The sequence below is a fragment of the Myxocyprinus asiaticus genome, chromosome 48, assembly GCF_019703515.2.
Source record: "Myxocyprinus asiaticus isolate MX2 ecotype Aquarium Trade chromosome 48, UBuf_Myxa_2, whole genome shotgun sequence".
In the NCBI taxonomy this organism is placed as follows: Eukaryota; Metazoa; Chordata; class Actinopteri; order Cypriniformes; family Catostomidae; genus Myxocyprinus; species Myxocyprinus asiaticus.
Window position 1 is genome coordinate 15,320,983 of NC_059391.1, and position 22,529 is coordinate 15,343,511.

At 38.4% G+C, this 22,529-nt stretch overlaps 1 protein-coding gene across 1 annotated transcript in view; it reads left to right on the forward strand.

Annotated features, from left to right (window-relative positions):
* Positions 1-757: 757 nt before the first annotated feature.
* csk (C-terminal Src kinase) overlaps positions 758-22,529 on the forward strand; it is a 48,815-nt gene continuing 27,043 nt past the window's right edge. The window contains exon 1 of the mRNA XM_051692212.1: positions 758-1,299. The gene's annotated coding sequence lies outside the window, so the exon portion shown is untranslated. The remainder of the gene's footprint in view (positions 1,300-22,529) is intronic.

The window sequence follows — 22,529 nt, forward strand, 5'->3', positions numbered from 1 at the left end:
TTAATTGTGAATTGGTGACAAATCTGTTCAGTATAGTTCTAATATCACTGGCAACCTTACATGCTTAAAATGGTCAACCATAAAGTGTGAGGACTGAATAAATAAAGAGAATGGAAATAACACTTTGAGTGTGGCTGTTTTGTGTTATGATTTTAATCCTCTTTGAGGTCTCCACCTCACATTTACCATAAAATAACAATACAACAAACTTAAGTGAAGTTTACTTTAAGTTTTGCATCCAAGCATACGTTGTGTTACGGCCCAAAGTGGAATTTGACAATGTATTTAACGTTGTAATTCTTTGTAAAAACGCTCAGTGTCGCTTCAGTCTTATCAATTGCACCAGGGCGAAATTACGAATTCCACCATGGCGGAAGCTCAGCTCATGAATAGAAAGTAGACTCACTATGAATATTAAGTAACATTCAAATACGTAACCTCATTAATATATTGAAGAGTCCTTCTAAAGGGCCGTTCTTGGGTCTAAAATAGCTAAATGGAGCACAACGAATTAACAACGCAACTGTCTAAAATAAACGCAGCGCCGAGACGCGGAGCAACAGACAAAGACGTCCGTCCAGCGCATATTTATATAAGAAAAGCACAGACGGACGTAAAATCAGGTTTGGTGTGAACTGCAACTAATAGTTTACGTTAATTTGTCAGTTAACCTCCGCCCACTTACTAACGTCTGCTTTTCAACAAATCAGAAGGACGAACGTCACGTCACGTAATTAATATTCATAAGCCACGCATTCGCTGTAGTAGCGTTCTTAAATTCGCGCAACGCTGGGCCCACTTGTGCGCTTTTTCTAAAAGACGCATGCGTACAAAACACGGGCTGTCTGAAGAAGTGCGTTTCATTTTCAAGGGCCTGCGTTAAAGACAGCTGTAGACCCTGGGTGTGCTGCGCTTCCGTAACACTTAAAAACGGATCGCTTCAGGCGGCTCGCCTCTATCGATTTCACTAGCCGGTAAAACACCGCAACAGTTGGGTTTTTTTTTTTACACGCGCTCTGCTTTTATATCAAAAACGCATTCAACCGCTGTTGTCTTAACGGTTTATGGGTTATATTTGAATGCACGGACGAGCCGATCATCTTTTGTTTGCATTGATGTTAGAGGACTCAAGCTCCCTGGAAGATCAGTTTCACTGAAAGCAGAACGCTGATCCATCTGAACCCAGATCTTCTGGTGGGTTTGACCCTTATGGTATACATGGACTAAGTGGACAATCCTAAAAACATCTCCAACTTTTAGACATTCGGACACCAACGGTTGCATCAACAGTAGATCTAGGTACAGTAATCTCTTTTATTATGCCAACATACTGGCTTGATCTCATCCAACCTTCCATTGACTGTTTTTTTTTTTTTTTTAACTCTTTTGCTGTCTCTTTGCTTGCTCAGTCCCACAGCTTATTGCATGTCTAAGAATGGGTGCATTGTATTTTAGAATACTGGACAACATTAAGTGCAATGGGTCTGCTTCACAGCTGTCCAAATAAGAACCACTTGAGAGGCTGGAATGAGACAAAACGGATCTCTGTTGGTCCATCATGTTTTGTTAAGCATTTTAACCAAACCTTGTTAACATGTATGACTTTCTGTCTTCCATTGGGAGACACAGAAAAGAAGTTGTTATGCAGAATATTAAGTACTGACAGTCTCAGTCACCATTCACTTTCATTTTATGGGGGAAAAATAAAGATGCAATGATAGAGAATGGTGAATGAGACCAATATTCTGCCTATCATCTACTTTTGTGGTCATTGGAAGAAAGACGGATGGGTTAAGGGTGAGAGTAAATTGTGACAGATTGTTGGGTGAACTATCCCTTTAAGTAAAGTATGCATCCAAGATGCATTTTAAATGACTGTTCTAATTGTTTTGGTAGGCAGAATGCTTTGAGGATAGGAAATAGGATGGTACATTTGCAAAAATTGAGGTGCATTGTTCCTTTGTCAATCCTGAATCCACCAATGCTTTTCCAGATCAGCAGCATTATTCTGGGATTATGTTGTCATGGCATCCCGAGAGTGTCTAATAACAGCATTTGAATGCGAGTCTTGAGAGAATGCTTCCCAGTGTGTAAGTAAATAATTGGACCAGAATTTGGTTGCGGCCACTCATATATTTTCTGCAACACTTTCTCTAGAACACCAAGTTGTTATTGGACTCCAAGGTAACATGAGATACAACAGTACACATATTTGCATGTAAGCATGCGCAAATGAGTCAATTATGCTTTGTAACCAAAATAATTACTAGCACATTTTCATAACATTTAAAAGAGAAAAATATCCAAAGTCAAAAGGACGGTTATTCAAATCATGTTCTTAATATGGCGCAAAAGGCCTCAGTGTGTTTTTAGAATAATTAATATTAATGCACAAGAGATGCATTTAGAAGGGTTGAAATCCAAAGGTCACTTCCTCCTGCTAAAGTGCAGACTTTAACCAGGCAGGCGCTGCACAATGTTTTATTATGTCACTGTTGCCAATAGGGCTGTGCCAATATCGTGATACTTATTCCTCACAATATTGTATCGATACTTGGATCCATGTATCTTGATATATCGTGATGCTTCTGTGAGGCACGAAATAGACTGAAACTGATCCTGCGGGATTCACGGTTTCTCTGACGGACATGCTGGACCTCTCTCACGTATTCTTCATTTGTACGATCCCAATGCCAGTTCTTAAAATGCCAAGATCGCTCTTTCTATCTGCAATCCCCTACAATCATATATGCATAGATACTTCCCATATGCTACAAAAAATGTCTAGGATTAGCCACTGGCTGGTACATTTTTTAGATTTCACTCACCAGTGTTTGAGTGGTGTAGTGGTGAAGAAGTTCAGCACCGAGATCTTTTCACTGTGCGCTGGGAGTAAAAGCTTTGACTCTTTCTGTGTGATGTAAGTCCAAAGACTAGATCCAAGCAAACCATTTGTTGTTTAATAATGTCTCTTTTAATATCCTTTCTGTTCTCTACAGTCAGTTATTTATCAAAAACAACAAAATAAATATTTCATTCTAATCACACATAGCATGAATCCTTTTAAAAATCCATTCGACCAAACCAACAAAAGTCCCTGCCACAGGTTTTAAAGCGACAGTACCATTTTAGCACTGCTACATATCTAAGTAAATACTTGTAAATAATGCAAATTAGGCATGTAAACAACAAACATGTAACAATATACTGTATATATGCAATATAATATATGCAATTTCAATACATCATATATACTGATGCAATACATGGATTATATATATAAATAAAAATCTAAAATGTCACCAAAATGATGAAAAACTAATGATAAAATAAAAATGTTAAAATTTGATATGTCAGTAATTTAACAAGTTAGAAGGTCCCCTGTATACTGAATAAAGCATTAGCTGATTAGATAATTTCTTTCATACTGTATGTAAGCAAAATGGACATTATAATTGAAATATACCCAAATAAATTTAAATTAAAAGCGAAATTGAATCATATTGTGATGTATCGCGATATATATAAAATCGTGACGTGTATCGCAATACGTATCGTATTGTGAGGTGGCTGGTGATACCCAGCCATAGTTGCCAACATACAGTATGTGTTACACAGTTTCTGACTGCCCTAAGTTATTCTTTCTTATTTACTGCCGCTTAAAAAAAGTTTTGCATTCTCTCGCAATTGTTTGCGTTCCCTCGCAATAAGTTTTGTGTGCCCTCCCAATAGTTTTGCGTTCCCCGCAATAGTTTTGCGTGCCCTCGCAATAAATTTACCATGTTTTTACTACAGTAACCACATTTTAACCTTGATATTCATAGTAAAATCTTAATAATAATACAGAAAAATGAAAACTATGGTAATAAAAATCATAATTTTGTGGTTATTATGGTTTTACTACAAATACAATGGTATTTAAGCTAAAAAAAAAGTAATTAAAATTGTGTAAAACAATTAAGAGAATGTTTAAAAAGTATTAAAGAATGGGTTGATAGGAAGGAACATTGTATTACATATATATGTTTGTATAAATGTACATGTAGTCATGTAGAAGTTAACAGTTAAAGCAAACACAAAATTTTGTTAAGTTTGATTCAAATAATTCATTTGTTAGGTTGAAGTTAAATTTATAAATGTTATATAGCCATTTTGCTCTTATTTGTATCTTTATATTTTCTTTGTTTTCTTATGAGTTATGAATAGGACTGTAAATGGAAATATTTAAAGAGAGAATATGAAACTAGGGAGATAAAATGGTTATAGTCATAATAAGGACATTTAAAAAAAGATGATATTATAATAAATAAATGAAAATGAATTAATATAGTATACTGTATTAAAACCGTGGTTTCCACAAAAAAAAAAAAAAAATGTTTCTTTAGTAAAACCATTGTTAAACTAAAACTAAATAACCACAACATTATGGTTTTTATTACCATAGTTTTCATTTTCTGTATTATTACTATGGTTTTACTACGAATATCGAGGTTAAAATACGGTTACTGTAGTAAAACCATGGTAAATGTATTGTGAGGGAACACAAAACTATTGCGAGGGCATGCAAAATGTGTTGCGAGCGAACGAAAAACCTTTAGCAAGGGAACACAAAAGTCAGTCATTTTTTTTCTTCCTTGTGGGCCTAGCAGGGCTCCGTAGTATTCAGACCCTTTGCTATGACACTTGAAATTTAGCTCAGCTGCATCCTATTTCTCTGGATCATCTTTGAGATGTTTCTACACTTTGATTGGTGTCTACTGGTGGCAGATTCAATTGATTGGACATGATTTGGAAAGGCACACACCTGTCTATATAAGGTCTCATGGCTAAAAAATGCATATCAGAGCAAAAAACAAACCATGAGTTCAAAGGAACTGCCTGCAGAGCTCAGAGACAGGATTGTGTCGAGGCACAGATCTGGGGAAGGCTACAAAACAATTTCAGCTGCATTGAAGTTTCCAAAGAGCACAGTGGCCTCCATAATTCTTAAATGGATGTTTGGAACAACCAGGACTCTTCCTAGAGCTGGCCACTCTAGTTGAACTCCAGAGATCATGTGTGGAGGTGGGAGAAACTTACAGAAGGACAACCATCACTGCAACACTCCACCAATCTGGGCTTTATGGCAGAGTGGCCAGATGGAAGCCTCTCCTCAGTGCAAGACACATAAAAAAGCACCTAAAGAACTCTCAGACTGTGAGAAACAAGATTCTCTGGTCTGATGAAATGAAGATTGAAATGTTTGTCCTCAATTCCAAGCGTCATGTCTGGAGGAAACTGGGCACCGCTCATCACCTGCGCAATACCGTTCCAAAGGTGAAGCATGGTTTTTCAGTGGCAGGGACAAAATACAGAGATATCCTTGATGAAAACCTAGTCCAAAGCACTCAGAACCTCAGACTGGGCTGAAGGTTCACCTTCCAACAGGACAATGACCCTAAACACACAGCCAAGACAACGCAAGGGTGGCTGAGGGATAACTCTGTGAATGTCCTTGAGTGGCCCAGCCAGAGCCCGGACTTGAACTCAATCGAACATCTCTGGAGAGACCTGAATATGGCAGTCCACCAATGGTCCCATCCAACCTGACAGTGCTTGAGAGGATCTGCAGAGAAGAATAGCAGAAAATCCCCAAATCCAGGTGTGCAAAGCTTGTCGCATCATAACCAAAAAGATTTGAGGCTGTAATCGCTGCCAAAGGTGCTTCAACTAAGTACTGAGTTAAGGGTCTGATTACTTGACAATGTGAAATGTAAGTTTTTTTCTTTTTAATAAATTTGCAAAGTTATCAAAAATCTGTTTTTTGCTTTGTCATTATGGGGTATGGAGTGTAGATTGATGTGAAAAAGAATAATAATTGAAAGCGTTTTAGCATAAGGCTGCAACATAACAAAATGTGAAAAAAACGAAGGGGTCTGAATACTTTCTGAATGCACTGTATATGACAGTTTAAAGTAGAGCCCCTCCTTTGAAAAGCATCAGTGCAAGACATCCTGTTTCCTTTTATTCACACCTGCAAAAAGCTCTTCAGTTGTGCTTCATTGCATCTACTACATTTGAAGTGTCCATGCTCTGGGATATCTGTTTTTCTGGACTGTCATTTACAATGGGGTTTCCCCTCCTTTTTTAGCTGCTGTATTTTTGCTCGCTAAAAAAAGCGTTTTGTGGTGTACTGCTGCACTCTTTTTGCATGTGTGCTGCAGAAATAATAGCATTGCTGTTTTATTTAGCTCCTTTTACCAACAGAAGTTGTTTTCGCTGTCATATACTATTTCCTTAATCTGAAATACTGCTCCAGTTAAAAGTCAACACTTCCTCATACACTGTTTAAAAAAAAATGGCAGCTGTGGTTGCCAGAATAATTATGTAAAAAAAATACAGTAAAAATGTAAACAACTTTACAGAACAACCTGTACATTTTACAGTTTAAAACTGGTTTATTTTATGGTGCAGTACCGTTGTTTATATTATTAAATGATAAACTTAATATATTAACCTTCTTAAATCTGCTTTTCACTTAATAATGTATTGTTAAATCACTGTAGTAATTATAGAAGGGCACATGATGACATGAAGTTCATCAATAGTGGCTCTTCCAGGAGCAATGACCAATAAACATGTAGAGACAGTGCTCAGTGTCTCTCACACAAACACTAAACACTATCAGAGTAAACGTGTGAAATTAAAATAATACAATAAACATGAACTAAACTACATAAAATATAACATACATAACTGATATTAAAAATAAGAAGAAACATAACTATTCCCATAAAATATAATGAAATGTAATGGGTCATGCAGGGAATTCTGAGAATGCCCGATTACTGTTTTTTTTACTGTAATTTTAACAATAATTTACTGTAAAAATTACATGTACTCTCTTGTTAAATATAATATAAAATTTAACCATTAATTATATGGGAAAATCATACTTTACATCTAAAAAATTTAATTTTTACAACATTTTACCATAAAACTACATGTATTGTCTTTTTTAATGTATATTTTATAGTAACTACTCGTTAACCAATTTACGTTTTTTTACTGTAGTATTTTGACAGTCTTTTACCTTTATAATTACAGACATTTTTTTACAGTGTAGAGTCTGACATGTGATACAGACACCTCTCATTGCTGCCCAGAATTCACAGCCTAATTTAAAAGGTTAGCTTTAAAAAAAGACTATTCTGGCATCATTTACTCTCCCTTATGTTGTTCCGTATCTGTATGACTTTCTTTCTTAAGTGTAACACAAAAGGAGATGTTAAGCAGAATGTTCACACTTCTGTTTTCCATACAATGAATGTAAATGGGAAAGGATGTTGTTTAGCTTCAAAAGTGACAAAAACAGCCCCATAAAAGCACCACAATATGACTTAGGTGGTATTTACACAATGTATGTATTACATTGCTGTTACATTTATGCATTTGGCAGATGCCTTAGATCTAAAGTGACTTAAAGTGCATTCAAGTTACACAGTATATCGGTATGTGCACTATTGTGCACTCCACAATTTAGAATTTAGATAAAAACAGTCTTTATCCTTTTTGTTTGTAGAATGTTAATGAATATTAAATCAAATATCTAGTGCACAGAAGCCCTCATGCTGAGATAAAACGGAGATAACCTTTTTGAAAGTCTCAGCATTTGCCCATGAGTAAGATCTGAATGGGGTCAGAAAAACTAGTGTTGATTTTGTGATAATGGATTTTCACAATTCAGTCTAGTTTAAACCAGTCCAGTACTGGGCTCTAACATCACGTACATCACAGTCCTCATATTTTTGAAGTGCTGGAGCCATCAAAATATGTGTATGTTATGTTTCATCTGGAGCATAGATGAACATACATTCCTTTTTGGCTGCATCCAGTAGCAATTTTTTAATTTGCTGCTGTTTTTTCTAGTTGATTTTAACTATAAATTATAAATAATTATCATTACATAAATGTATTTATCACTGAAACATGTTTATATACAGTATACAGTTGTGGACAAAAAATTGGCACCCTTGGTAAATATGGTTGAAGTTCACAGAAATCTAACCTTTAATTGACAATTGAAAGAGGGGAAATATCACATTATTAAATAAATATTTTTCTCCAAAACACATTGGCCACAATTATTGACACCTCTAGAAATTCTAATGAGTAAAATATATCTGGAGTATATTCCCATTCATATTTTACATTTGTTTAGTGCACCTGGGTGACTATGAACATAAAATTGTTCAGCCATGACTTCCTGTTTCATAGGGGTATAAATATGAGGTAACACACAAGCCAAATTCCCTTAATCAGCAATCACAGTGGGTTAGACTAAAGAATATAGTTCTGATATGAGGCAATGGAGATGTTAAGAATCGGCCTGGAAGAGGATGTGTGTCTTTATTGTCTCCACTCACATTAAGGAGGATAGTTCAAGTGGCCAAAAATCTCCAAGGGTCACAGCTGGAGAATTGCAGAAATTAGTTGTGTCTTGGGGTCAGAAAGTCTCAATAATAATAAAAAAAAAATAAAAAATCAGACATCACCTACATCACCACAAGTTGTTTGGAAAGGTTTAAATAAAAAGCCTCTGTTCTCATCCAACAACAAACTCAAGCATCTTCAGTTTGCCAGACACTACTGGAACTTAAAATGCGACTGGGTTCTATGGTCACATGAAACAAAAAAAAGAGCTTTTGGCAGCACGAGAGATGAGTTTGGCGTACACAGAGATGAAGTACCCAATGCCCATGGTTAAATGCCCATGGTGCTGTATCTTAAATGTTGTGGGGCTGTTTTTCTGCCAGAGGTCCTGGACATCTTGTTCAGATACATGGCATCATGGACTCTATCAAATACCAACAGATAAAAAATCTAAACCTGGTTGCCTCTGCCAGAAAGCTTGAAATGGGCCCTGGTTGGATCTTCCAACAGGACAGTGATCCAAAACAAACATCAAAATCAACACAAAAATGGTTCAGTGCCCACAAAATCAAGGTTCTGCCATGGCCATCCCAGTCCCCTGAACTGAACCCCATAGAAAATTTGTGGGGTGAACTAAAGAGGAGAGTCCACCAACATGGACCTCTAAATTTGAAGGATCTGGAGAGATTCTGTATGGAGGAATGGTCTCAGATCCCTTGCCATGTGTTCTCCAACCTCATTAGGCAATATAAGAGAAGACTCAGAGCTGTTATCTTGGCAAAGGGAGGTTGCAAAAAGTATTGAATAAAAGGGTGCCAATAATTATGGCCAATGCATTTTGGAGAAAAATATTTATTTAATAATGAGATATTTTATCTGTTTCAGTTGTTTTACTTCAATGAAAGGTTTTGTGATTTTTCTTTTTTTTTTTTAATGAAAGATCAAAATGCAGATTTTTTTTTCACAGCCTGCTTTGCTCATATTTACCAAGGGTGCCAATAGTTTTGGCCACCACTATATCTTAAGAATTTAGACATATAAGAAAATGTAGTTATTAAATGGCAAATGTGATAATTTATCCTTAGATAAACCATTAGACATAGGCCTATAGTTATTAAAAAATATTTGGATTATTCTGAAAACTAAACTGAATATGTCGGAATTACTGAAATTATGAGATTTTGCCTTGTAAAAAGTGTTCACGTCTTTTTAGAGCTCGTAATTACAAGTTGTAAACTCTGAATTCTATGAAAGCTCTGACTTGATTGTCGTGGTCATTACAGAGCAAACTGTATTGCATGAAGTCAGGTGTCTTGGTTGTTGTGTATTTATATAATTATCATGTTCTTTAATGATCATGGTAATTTTCATGCATGACATACAGTAAGTCACATTCTATCATATTTAATAGTTCATAATTTAAAGCATTCTGCTGTACACTGCAACTGCTTATTATCATTATTATAGGAATGCTTTGTCTTCCAACACTGAGGAATTACATATGAATGTTAATGACATGCATGAGAAGTTTCTTGGCACTCAAGTGTGGAGGGTCACCGAGAACATCAGTGTCAATGTTACTGTGTAATTACATAAACAAAGTACTGTTTAATTCTAATAAACAATAATATATTCAATGAAGCTATCTACAATCCTTATTCTTTATATTGGGAGTGAAGTAGTTTTGTCACATTGATTGTTTGCAGCGTAGACATAGGGTCAGTTGTCATTGGCTTATTGCTGTGAATGAGGCTCTTTTAGTCTCGTTTTGTAACGTGTTTGGAAAGATGAAATTATAGAATTGGAAGCTTAATTCTGTCTTAATATTGTGAAATATTTGTATCTGTGATATTGTGCTGAATGTAGTAGTGGGGGTGGCATGGAGAATACCTGAGGTCAGAATCTCTGAACCTGTTGGATCTTGCCTGAGCACACTGATAATATAAGTTATGTGATTTGCACACCATAATGCTACTTTTCACTATTTTACTTTCTCTCTATTACTCACAATCACACATGCTGTATATTTTCTTTAGCAACACAATGGAAATGTACGGTGGAAGCACCATAGTACAGTGATGGTAATACTTTGTATGGTAGTACTTTAAGATTTACTGTATTCACGTACCATTGTATTTACTTAGTACGCCAAGGTCCTTTAAAAGTGTGGTACTACCATCATGGTACATATCCAGATAAACAGGGTATTATTATGGTACTTCCTTACAAAAATACTTTGTGATGGCACTTTACATGGTAAAGTGATGTTTTCAAATGTTAATTTGATATACTGTTTATACTGTGGTAGTATGGTACTTTTTTGTAAGTTAGTGTCAAGAAAATGTCCAGGTTATATTTAATCCCAAATATTAAATATGATTATTATTATTTTTTTTAATCTGAAAATACATTGTGCATAATGGAAATTAAGTCTACAGTAAGGACCATTAAGAATCTTTTCTTTGGAGTACTTGATGTTGAATTTAACATGAATTGTTTCATGTTGTGGTAATGAGAATATCATAATGATAATATCACAATCTTTTTTTGCACTGCGATAATGAGAATTGGGTGGTAAAATGTGCATAACTGACACTATGTAAAAAGATCTTGGCCATAAAAATAGGTTTCATTTTCTATATGCAAAATGTAATTTCTTATTTGTTTCTTTTGATTTTAGAGTAAAATTGGACCAGGACATTTTCTTGACAGGTTTCATTGTTGTTGTGTCAGTGGTGAAGGACAATTAAGTTGGAGATCACATTGCTGTTTTTCGAGCCAACTTAACAAATGCCTGAAATATTACTATACCATAACTATGCAATCACTATACTACAACTATACTTTGTTATGGTATTATAACAAAAAATTAAAGCCTGTCCCTAAACAAAGCCTTTTCTTAAGAGGAGGAATTCATGATGATGAGATGATGATTATGCACAAATTAATGCTGAATATGAGAATTCATAATTTTCTTCTTTTCTCATGTACACACCTTGACACTAGTGCTTCTCAACTGATCTAAAAATAGAGAGCGTGTCTCAATGGCCCTCTTAAAACCAACTGACTGCACTCATTAAATTGTGAACATGCTGAAAGATCCTTGTTTGTGGTTGAAATAGAGAATCGAAGAGCATCCAAACATTAGTTAATGATAATTATGAATTGAATAAGCAGGGTCATTCGTACAAGGCTGTGATTGATCTAATATGTGGTGAAGTGGATGCGTTTAAAGGATGAAAGGCTCTGAGTCTGGATTCTGCTTTTCCCTGCCCTCTATCTCCGAGCACATCACGTCTCTGTTCTCTCTTATTGAAGCTAGTTTCCTAGTTCCTCATGTAGCCTGGAGGCAATAGTCATGGCTCCCCTACTGACTTTGACTCCTAGTCTTTCTGCCTCACTCTCCACATGCTTTCCTTTGAACATGACGGAATAAATCACAGTGTCTGACGTTTCGTGTGATGGACGCTTAATTTCATTAGCCTGCAGACTTATTTTAGGGCAGAATCATGAAGATGTTAGCACTAAAGCTACAGTGGGGGTCAAAATTTGTCAAACAGTCAAAATTTTGGATTTCTTTCATTTAAACCGGAATATAAACAATGTTTTTGGATCTTAAACATTTTAAACCAAGGAAAGTTATGACAAAAAAAGGGGGAATTTAAGGTTCTGAACTATTTTTAGCCCACTAATCAAATTTAGCAAATTTTGACATTGACCATGTTAACTCCTTTATACTAAAGGTCAGATTTTCGTGCTTCAAAGCACACAAGATGCTTTTTGGAACATTCTCAAAGCATACTGGGATAACATCACTAGGTTTTGCACAAACTCGTGGGGTTATCATGTTGTCATTACAGCAAAAGGGGGATGTAAAAAATACAAAGTATTTCTGAACTGTATGTATATTTTGTGCAACATTTCAATCAAATTGTATTAAATGAGAAAACACTGAAAAATAGAAGAGTTTCACTAGTGGTCTCAGACTTTTGGACCCTACTGTATGTTACTCAACAGACTTACTTTCACCAGTTGCTGTTGTGTGCAAATGGGTTGTTCTTGAAACCTGTTTAGAAAATGTACTAGTCCTATTTTGCTCCAAAATCAAAAGAAACAAATAGGAAATTGTATTTTGCATAACGAAAATAAAGCCTATTTTTAGGGTCATTAAGATATTTTACATTGTCTCAATTTTCATGACAGTTAAGCACATTTTACCCCCCAATTATCATTACTGCAATGCTAAAAACAGATAGTCTTTTTGCCACAATATGAAAAAAGAAATTGGAAAGTATTTATAACTCATAGTAGTTTTCCCTTGGTACTGCCTTTCATTTACACCTATTTTTATTATAAAAAACATTGTACAACAGCACAATATTTTTTACTGTAATATAGTAAAATGACTGTTACGGTAATGAGAATCAGCATTAGCAGCTTTTCCACCATCGGGCTGAACAGTTCTCATCGGAAAACAGTGCAGATCCAGGCTAGTTGATGCGGTTACTGTTCCTTTTCCCACTGTGGTGCAGAGAAATCAGGAGAATGTATGTAACAGATCCGTCTGTCGGTGATGGCGTGAGAGGTAAACATTGGATTGAGTACGCTATGGAGGTTGATCGCATTTTCCAGTTTAGTACTACTCTTTCACTGGTTTTTACTCTGCTAATACACAGGAAAGACTTGGACCATGTCGCATAAAGGAAAACAAAGAGAAAATGGCTAGAGGTTTATCATCATTTGCTGAGGGCTTGTGTATGCTACTGGACATAAACCAGACTAGCTGAAAAGGATATTTATTGACAAATTATTATATAGGTATGATATGAAAATAGTATATGAGAATATATTGATACATTTTGAGTTTGATCTACTTCCCTGATGAAAAGGTGTGTAGAAACATTTATGTAGGCTACAATACTAGTTAAACCATCATCATAAAATAATGATGATACATTAAACATAGCCTATTTTTTATTAACTTTCCCCAAATATTAGCAAAATTGGCGAGTGCTAAAAATGTGCTAAAAGTGCTAAAAGTTACCTTGGCATTGGCAAATTGACAATCGTGAGTCGCCATGTACTAAAGCCATTCCACCAGCACAGTTGAGTATGGTTGAGTGCGGTTAGCTAACCGTTCCGAGAAATCTGGGCTGGGAAAAGTTTATAATCGTGCCGTGCCGAACCGTGCTCAGGTGGAAATGCTACTGTAACCATTCCGTACTGTGCTCAGAACCGTTCGGCCCGATGGTGAAAAGCGGCTATTTAAAACAATGGGAATAGTAAAAATAAAATGTCCCAACGCATTACGGTCATAAGAATTGGGCGATTGTAAAGGGGTTAAAAGGGAAAGGAGGAGGCGAGAACCGGCTTGAAGGTGTAACTTATAATTTAATAGTGAATTTAAAGCAAAAGCCAAATAACAAACAAACATGCAGGACAGATGCCTGTAGCTCTCGCTCCCTCTCGAACTGCCGTCTCCGGTCGCCTTTATCCCTCACTCACCTCATCAGGCTGATTGGGGTCTGAGCATGCATCATCCCCGCCTTCTTCGACCTGGGAGGAGACAGGAGAAAAAAAAAAAAACAGGCGGGGGAAAGGCCAACACGGAGCGAGAGAGAGAGGAAAGAGAGAAAAAGAAACACGCTCACCGGTTCTCTGATGCGCCGCAGCGTGGTCCTCAATCACTCCTCCACTCTCTCAGGTGGATGACAGCTGCTCCTCCCCGGGCGGACCGGAGTCAAACCTCCGACCCCCAGCAGACAGAATGCCCCTTCGTGTTTCTGGTGGCCCGTGGGGACACTCCTCCGCCACTGGCAGCGGCGGTCGGGGGGTCGATTCCCTCCTCCCCTCGTGGACGGCGATCTTCCCTCGACCCCTCCGTGTTTCAGGCGGTCCGTGGGGACACCCATCCGCCACTGGCAATGTCTCAATCGCTCCAGGCGGTCGGGGAGTCCAGTCCTTCCTCGCCTTGTGGATGGCAGCCATTCCCCACATCCGGGCAGTCAGCTACTCCTTCCCCCGGCAGATGGCAGCGGCGCTGTCCTGGGTGGACGGCAGTGTCGAGGACTCTATGACGGGCATCCCTCCTCCCTCCCGGGTTTCGGCACCAATGTAAAGGTGTTAAAAGGGAAAGGAGGAGGCAAGAACCGGCTTGGAGATGTAACTCATAATTTAATAGTGAATTTAAAGCAAAAGCCAAATAACAAACAAACATGCAGGACAGCTGCTTGTAGCTCTCTCTCGAACTGCCGTCTCCGGTCACCTTTATCCCTTGCTCGCCTCATTAGGCTGATTGGGGTTGGGGCGTCATTCCAGCCCCGCCCTCCTCCACGCTACAGCGATGAAATGTGCTTAAGTGTTCTTAGAGTAATGTCACAATGCTAAAAAAATCTTAATGGTTTTAAATGTAGGCTTACATACATTTTCTTTATGAAAATATAATTACTTTTTTTTTTATTATTTATTGATTCGGGGTTAAGTAAGCCCAGGACATTTTCTTGACCGATTTTATGAGAATCACCTAAATAAGATACTTGTACTTGTATTATCCTTAAAACTAAACTTGCTAATTTCTAGCCCTGGTAGAAGAACCGGGTTAGAGTGACCAGCCCTGGCAGACAAAGACACTTTTGTCTTGTCTTTGAGTAAAGCAAAGGCTTTGATCATACCCTCTGGAAATTTCCGCAGCCCCTGTCATCTTTCGAGCGACTAGAGTTAACTGAATTCAGTGCCACTGCACAACCCACTGCTCTGCAGTCGTCTGCTGCGATGCTTAATTTCAAAAGATGTCATGTCTCTCTTAAATGTAAGGTATCAGAATCAGCTTTATTGCCAAGTATGCTTACACATACAAGGAATTTGTCTTGGTGACAGGAGCTTCCAGTGTACAACAATACAAAAACAATACACAAACAGCAGCAAGAGATAGATAATAATAAAAAATAATAAATAATTATACACATACGTACAGACACACACATACATACATACATACATACATACACACACACATACACATGGGTAGTGCAAATCTAATACAATCTGTTATGTACAGTGCAAATACAAATCTGTTATGTACAGTGCAAATTTTTTATTTGTATTTTATTTTTTTCAGAGGAATGAAATGCCAGAAGAGGTTGGATGTGTTGGATAAATATAAGAAAGACTAAACTGTGTATTGCACATAGTTATTGCTCAATGGGGCAGTTTAACTGTTCATGAGATGGATAGCCTGAGGGAAAAAACTGTTCCTGTGCCCGACGGTTCTGGTGCTCAGAGCTCTGAAGCGTTGGCCAGAAGGCAACAGTTCAAAAAGGTAGTGGGCAGGGTGAGTGGGGTCCAGAGTGATTTTTCCAACCTTTTTCCTCACTCTGGAAGTGTATAGTTCTTGAAGGGGGCCACCAATAATCCTCTCAGCAGTCCAAACAGTCCTTTGTAGTCTTCTGATGTCTGATTTCGTAGCTGAACTAAACCAGACAGCAATTGAAGTGCAGAGGACAGACTCAGTGACTGCTGAGTAAAACTGTATCAGCAGCGCCTGTGGCAGGTTGAATTTCCTCAGCTGGCGAAGGAAGTACAACCTCTGCTAAGCTTTTTTCACAATGGAATCAATGTGGGTCTCCCACTTCAGGTCCTTTGAGATGGTAGTGCCCAGGAACCTGAATGACTCCACTGCTGCCATAGTGCTGTTTAGAATGGTGAGGGGGGTCAGTGTTGGGGTGTTTCTCCTAAAGTCCACAATGATCTCCACCGTTTTGAGCGTGTTCAGCTCAGGGTTGTTTTGACTGCACCAGACAGCCTGCTGTTCCACCTCTCTTCTGTATGCAGACACATCGTCATCTCGATGACAGTGGTGTCGTCTGCAAACTTCAGGAGCTTGACAGAGGGGTCATTGGTGTAGAGGGAGAAGAGTAGTGGGGAGAGCACACATCCCTGGGGGGAACCAGTGCTGATTGTACAGGTGCTAGAAGTGAGTTTCCCTTGTCTCACAAGCTGCTGCCTGTCCTTCAGAAAGCTGGTAATCCACTGACAGATAGACATGGGAACAGAGAATTGGTGTAATTTATTCTGGAGTATAGCTGGGATGATGGTGTTGAAAGCTGAACTGAAGTCCACAAAAAGGATCCTTGCATATGTCCCTGGTCTGTCCAGATGTTGCAGGATATGATGCAATCCTATGTTGACTGCATCATCCACCTGTTTGCTCTAAGCATATTGAAGGGGATCTAGAAAGGGTCCAGTGATGTTCTTCAGGTGGGCCAACACCAGTCTCTCAAATGATTTCATGACCACAGACGTCAGGGCGACAGGTCTGTGATTTTTGGTTTCTTTGGGACAGGAATAATGATTGAACGTTTGAATTAGCATGGGATTTCACACTGCTCCAGTGATCTATTGAAGATCTGTGTGAAGATGGGGGCCAGCTGGTTAGCACAGGATCGAAGACACGCTGGTGAGATGCCATCTGGGCCTGATCCTTGTCTTTTTTTTTTTTCGAAAGACGTGGCTCACATCATCTTCACAGATCTTAAGTGCAGGTTGAGTAGCAGGAGAGGGGAGGAGGGGGTTGCATGAGGTGTTGGTGTTTGTGTGAAGTGAAGGTCAGAGTGGGTGTGGGGTGTGAGATTGGGCCTTTCAAATCTGCAGTAGAACACATTCAGGTCATCAACCAGTTGTTGGTTCCCTACAGGGTTGTGGGCAGGAGTCCTGTAATTTGTGAGTTGTTTCATGCCACTCTACACTGATGCAGGGTCGTTAGCTGAAAACTTGTTTTTCAGCTTCTCAGAGTATCTTCTTTTAGCCACTCTGATTTCCCTGTTTAGTGTGTTCCTGGCCTGATTGTACAAGACTTTATCCCCGCCCATGTAAGCATCCTCTTTGGCCTGACTAAGCTGCCTGAGCTCTGCTGTAAACCACGGTTTGTCATTGTTGAACTTTAAATAAGTCCTAGTAGGAATGCACATATCCTCACAGAAACTGATATATGAAGTAACAGTATGTGAGCTCATCCAGGTCTGTGGCTGCAGCCTCAAAAACACTCCAGTCCGTGCAATCGAAGCAGGCTTGTAGTTCCCGCTCTGCTTCATTGGTCCATCTCTTTACAGTCCTTACTACTGGCTTGGTTGATTTTAATTTCTGCCTGTAGGTTGGAAGAAGATGAACCAGACAGTGATCAGAGAGTCCCAAAGCTGCTCTAGGGACAGAGCGATATGCATCCTTTATTGTTGTGTAACAATGATCCAGTATGTTCCTGTCTCTGGTGGGGCATGTCAAATCAAATCACTTTTATTGTCACACAACCATATACACAAGCGCAATGGTGTGTGAAATCCTTGGGTGCAGTTCCGAGCAACATAGCAGTCGTGACAGTGATGAGACATATACCGTGTGATGTGCTGTTTGTATTTGGGCAGTTCATGTGTGAGATTTGCTTTGTTAAAATCCCCAAGAATAATAATAAATGAGTCCGGGTATTGTTGTTCCATGTCTGTGATTTGATCAGCCAGTTGTTGCAACACTGTGTTCAAACACACGTTTGGTGCGATATACACACTCACCAGAATAAACGAGGAAAACTCCCGCGGCGAGTAGAAAGGCTTACAGTTAATAAAGAGCGCTTCCAAATTAGGACAGCACATCCTCTTTAATGTTGTTACATCTGTACACCAACTTTCATTGATATAAAGCATGTTCCACCACCTCTCGTTTTCCCCGTTAACTCGTGATGAACAGCGGAAGCCCGGCAGATGTAACGCGCTGTCCGGAATGGCTACACTCAGCCAGGTTTCTGTGAAGCACAAGGCAGCAGAGGTTGAAAAGTCCTTATTTGTGTGGGTGAGGAGATGTAGTTTGTCCATTTTGTTAGGAAGTGAGTGGAGATTCGCTAAGTGAATACTTGGCAGCGCTGTTCGAAATCCGCGCCGACGGAGTTTGACTAGCGCACCGGCTCATCTCCCTCGCCTGCGTCTCTTGAACAGCAGAGCTGCGCCTCCAACTAAAATGTCTAGCAAAACGTCTGAATATTCGAAAACCGGGAAAAGATCTGGTATATGCTGTCAAATGTTCAGCAGTGTGTCTTTGTTAAAACTGACTGGAAAAAGATTACTAAACACAGGACAAATAAACAAAAACAACAAAAGAACTGAGGAGCTCCACACCGATGTAGCCATACGTGGTGCCATCATCTCGCCATCATGAAAAGTTCTCAGTGCAAGGCGTAGCCTGTAGATACATTCCCTAAACAATGATATCATTTGTAACAAGGGATTTGCCAAAGCACAACCCCAAATTGTTGCTGATCACAGAAAAGACTGAGGCTCATTGATTCTGATTGGTGAATGCATTCCACTTCAAATGTCAAGTTCTTGTTTTGTTGCTGTACCGTTTTTGTGGGTGGATGTTGTTCAGAACCTGCTTTTTTTGATGTGGCACACATTTTATTTGCCTGCTTTTTTTGTGTCTTAGGTATTTTCACGTGATTGCATCATTCTTTTCCCTCCGTTATGGTGTGTCTGTTAGTGTTTGGGGTGAGTGTGAACTTAACACCATCTGGTCGATTTCCACAGCTTAGTGTCAGTGCAACAGTCAAATTATTTAATGAGGTGAATCTAAGCTTGATATATCGGTCTCCTCACATTCCTTCATCGGGTATGTTAATGGGGTTCTTAAAGTCATTTTCTTATTGACCCTAATTTATCTAATGTATCTTCGAAATGCATCTTGTTTTAGGGTAGAAAATAGGATAATGTGCTCTTAGACAGATCTCACAGCATTCATACTTAATAAGCCGACAAGCCGTAAACGTCTTTCTTTAATCGTTTTAAGATCATAAACCGATCAGCACACTTAGATTTTTGGTCATTACACTGATGTGGCTTGGAATGTAAGCCCCTTTACCGGCGTTCTTACTAGCTTATCCGATGTGCGCAAGTGTTGTGTGCATGCTTGTTTTTGCTTTGACGTCAAAAGCAGATATTCTGATGATTTCAAATGTCATGGTAACACTGTTTACTTGCATGGTTGGATTTTTTGAAAAGCTGATTTTTGGAAGTTATCAGTGTATTGGTGTGTATGAAAACACTCAGTTTTTTTTTTTTTCCCAATGTGCTTTTAAGTCCTCGTGGTCGCGTAGTGACTTGCCTCAATCCGGGTGGCGGAGGACGAATCCCAGTTGCCGCCGCGTCTGAGACCATCAACCCGCGCATCTTATCATGTGGCTTGTTGAGTGCGTTGCGTAGGGATTCGAACTAGCGAACTCCAGGGGGGTAGCCAGCGTCTTTTACCACTGAGCTACCCAGGCCCCAAAAACACTCAGTTTTTGATGGCTTTTGGTAAATGTAAACTTAGAACTATGTTTTAAATTGTGACAAAAGCTATGGGCTGACCCTGCGGTAAAAACAAGGCAAGTTCTTGGAACCCAACATTTTTCTCACCATAACTGATCATAGGCCTTTAGAAGACATGAAATATGATGCAACAGTTACATGGATTACTTGTATGATACCTTTGGTTAATTTTTTTTAAGCTTTAAAGGATCTACAAAGTCCCATTCTGCCGGAAAGAATGTATGAAGCATTTGCATGTTCCATGACTAAGGCATTTTAAAAAAGAGCTATTGATACTGAAAACTTCTGACATATTTGAAATGGCAAGCCACTATTACGGCCATCGGTTTCATGTCTTTAGATGATTCATGTTATTCCTGTTCTGGGAGTATACAATTAAATCTTCTGGGTAGCAGGGGTAGGCTGGGTTTTTTTAAGGAAGTGTGTTATGTCCTCACTGTAATTGCTTCTGTGTATTGCATTGTTGCTGGCACCCGTTTTTGTCCGGTCTAGGTAGCACCCTTCATCCCGTAGTGCTAATCACCCACCACCACCTGCATGCCAATACAGGAAGACTGTTTTAGTCTCAGCAGCTTAGACACGAATGGACTTCATTTTGTGCGGCCTTGCTGCAAAATCTATTTTGCATTGAACAGAGTGGCAGCCAGAGTTGGTTGACAAATCAATGAGGTCAAGGCACTCTGTGGCATGAATTATCTAGTTTGCAAGTGTACCGCATGCACTACACTACTTGAGGAAGTGTGCAAATAAGGTAAGAGAATTGAATTACACAGAGAATGACACAGAAGCTGTATTGAGAATGTGAGGGAGCGCCTTTGAATACCTTTGAAGTCAACATGAAATCAAAGCTGGCCATATTTACTTATACACATTTCTGGTCTTGTTGTGCATGATTCATCAGTTCACACTGTAGCAAAGAAATAAGGCTATGTTCACACCGTAGCTGAATGTGGCCCAAATCTGTTTATTTCACTCGCGTGACACAGATCTGTTAGTTGGATGATCACGTGAACAGCCAAAAGCGCTTTGAATCTGATATTTTCAAAACCAGTCTGGGCCGCTTTCATATGTGGAAATAAATCGGATACGTATCTGATTTTTTCCAATGTGTCTTTGGTGTGAACAGCCAGGTCAGATTTAATGTGATTTTTACATAAATCTATCTCAACATTTGTCATTTACACTCTTGATTTCCAGCTTATATATGCCTGTTATATTTTAAAACTTCTATGTGCTAGTCATATCAGTCTAGTTAATTCATTCAGTTTCTTTTTAAGGAAAGAACATAAAAGTATAGGCTTCAACAGTTAGGGTTCAGCGATTTGTTTGGATTGCACATTAAATATGCATATGAAAATATACAGATGTAGATTTATATAACAGCATTCTTTGCTTGTGTCACTCGCTAAGAAAACACAGTTTCTATATTTCTCAAACTGTATCAAAAGACGAATGCAAATTAGTCATTAGAAATGAAAGAAATAAAGATAACTCCTCTTACCTTACATACAGTATATGTAATGCTGTTTTTCCTGCCATTTTAATCGTTCCTACATCGTTTTTATGGTATGTTTCGCTTGTTGGTAATATTACACTTGAACTTTGATTATTTAAATTCCACCATATGAAGGCAAATGAATACATAAAAATATGTTATCCATCAACGGTCTTTCTCCATCACTCGCGGACGTATTATCAGATAGGTATGTATCCTATCTGTGTTAAAAACTGATAATTAATATATATTTATATAAATATAATTTAATTCTTTATTCATACTATAACGATCAACATGCTGGAGTTTGTTCTACGCATGCTCAAGAAGTGCTACACGCATGAGGGTCTGTTTAGGAGTGTCGGCTGATCAGACCAGTGTCTGATATGGGCTACATTTAAAATGTCATGAGAACAACATGAAAATCAGATTTGAGCAAAAAATCAGATCTGGGCCACATTCAGCTGCGATGTGAATGTAGCCTAAGAGGTTGTCTTCATAATCTGTCATCAAAATGTATAAACTTGCTCCACCTCTATATGACATTCCTTTTTAGCTGACTTCACCTAGGCTGCCAAAAACATTAGCGAAATAGCTATTTAGCCATGTTTTAGGCTGCTGTTGTTGGTAATGCAGCCTTTGCACAGTATTTTAATTTAAATAGCAAATAACAATAGATTTTGAAAATTAGCAAATGTTTTTGCAATCGATATTACGTGGTTCATGACATGTATCACGGCAGTTCTGAGGTGAAATGTCCACTGTGTGGCGCTAAAGGTGAGTTAAATTTTCTCCCAAACAAATATCTTAATGCTGTATGGACCCTTTTCACACTTTCAGGTTTTGGAACACGGAAGTAAACAATTGCAGGATAAACTTTGATAGCGGTGAATGGGAGACCATTGTAATAATAATGTTATAAATTTACACTAAATCATTAAAAAATTCCAAATATAAAAATGTTTGCTAGATTTACTCTGTAAATAAGGCAGACATACGTCATCACAGTCTGTGTAAAGGATCCATAGAGTTTTAAAATCACCAAAACCTACCTCTCTACCCTAAACCTAAATGATAGTGTCAGGAAAGCAAAAGTGACATGAAAAACACAATTGCCGAAGCAACCACGTCATTAAGAGGTGCCTCTATGACACTTCCGGCTCACGTGTCAACTCGTGTGCTCTTCAGGACTCGTACTCCAGTTCTTTGCATGGCAAGTGCAGTGCTCTATGTTGAGCTACCTCACAATTTGATCACTCTCGAACAAGTTTGTA